The following is a 1953-nucleotide window of genomic DNA, read 5'->3' as shown; positions in this document are numbered from 1 at the left end:
ATATTAAATAAATATATAAAATACTAAAAAATACTAGAAAATAGTAAAACAATACATGCGCTCGACTACCCACATACACAAGCAATATATGGCAAGCTAGCTGATATGGCCTGCGAAGCTTCGAAAATAGATCAAACGGCAAAATGCGTAAAACATGTTTTGAATTTTCAATTAGAATCGGTACAGCGACCCGATTGCACACCATTTGTATACGACTGGCGCACGCACACAGTCACATACTCTCCCTCACATGCATAAATACAAATTTGAAACTTGCGCTCCCACTGACTGACGTTCTACAGTTGACGGTATTGTTCGCTTGTGCTTGCTCTCCGGCTGGCCTTCACGGCTATCAACATGATAATCACTTTACCGGTTTACCATATAAGAGTCACAGCAAAGCTGATGCGCTGTCTCACCGGTTGAGTGTATACTAATAATATAATATAACTGTTTGTTTGTATGTATGCAGGTATTTTGCGATAACTGTTGCAGCCGAAGCGGTTGCTTGTCAGCAATCAGCCGGTTGTCTATGAAGCGTCGGCACTGCTGAGCGTTTCTGCGCGCCCAGTGAGCGCCGGTTGCATTTGTGAATGCGCCGAGCTGCTTGCTCGCTCACATGGCTTGATTAGTTGGATCATCGCGTGTTTCAGCTGAAACGCTTCGTTGCTAAATAATCATCAGGTGTGTTTATATTTATTATGGTTACATGAGGTTCGTTTCGAAGGTTTTATTGATAAATTTATATGCAAGTAATGATATGCTATAAAAGCGAACAAATTACGATTACGGACTTTTATTTTCACATTGAGTGACTTGAGGTGATGTGTTGATGATACTCAAGAGATTAAAATATTAATAAATGAGGATTTGATATTATTGAATGTAAAATCTTCGCAGATATATATGTATATAAAAAATTGTGTACCTTAATCAATTAGCCGAAGATCGTTTTTCATTCACTATTCTTTTTTGTTTGAGCACTGTTCTCTTGTGAACAAACAAACAAACAAATGAAAACAACAATATAGTTGTTCGGATAATTCAAAACATGCGAGAGTGTAATTGGTATAGGCGCTGTGTTTTCTGTCTCTATTTTATTATGCCAATCTATGACATTTATACTAGTTATTCGTGCGATTCGCCATTGTCCACTTATGGTGAGTAGGGTGGGTCTAAAAAATTAATATTTTTTCGCTTGGTACTCTCAAAAATAGGTTTTTAAGTACTTCGAAAATCTCTTCATGTATCGGTTCTTAATTGCAAGGGGAAGGTCCTCAGTTTTCTTTTTTTGCCTTTTATCAGATGTACAAAAAATCGATTTCAACTACTTGTTTCATAGATTTTGTAGAAAATTGAATATTATACTAAAATATCTCTTATGGTTTTTTCCTAACCGTTTAGAAAATTAATATTTTAAAGCAAATTTTTATGTCTTAAATTTTATAACTAAATGAAAACAAAAAAAAATTTTTTTTAATTGCAAAATTTATAGTTTTGTAGATAATTTACTGACAAGATTTCTCCTCACATTTCTTCATATGACGAAAATGAGTAAAATCAGATAATAAATATTACTAAAAACAAGTAAGGAAGGCTAAGTTCGCGTGCAACCGAACATTTTATACCTTTGCAACTTGCAAGAATTTTTAAGGTGTAAAACGTCAGCTAGAGAATCGAAATCTAATAAATTTTCCAAATACATATATTATATATGTATTAGCAATACACTGACAGACACATAAGGTTTGTTAGAAAAACGAAGATAACTTTATGTTATATTATATGGGAGTTTTGGTAGTATCGACCCGATTTCATCTTTTTTCCCAATACCACTAACTAGTATGTGGCATATATCGGGTGATTTTTTTGAGGTTAGGATTTTCATGCATTAGTATTTGACAGATCACGTGGGATATCAGACATGGTGTCAAAGAGAAAGATGCTCAGTAT

The sequence above is a fragment of the Bactrocera latifrons genome, unplaced genomic scaffold (assembly GCF_001853355.1).
Source record: "Bactrocera latifrons isolate USDA-ARS-PBARC rearing strain unplaced genomic scaffold, ASM185335v1 scaffold_1, whole genome shotgun sequence".
In the NCBI taxonomy this organism is placed as follows: Eukaryota; Metazoa; Arthropoda; class Insecta; order Diptera; family Tephritidae; genus Bactrocera; species Bactrocera latifrons.
This window is presented reverse-complemented; position numbering follows the sequence as displayed.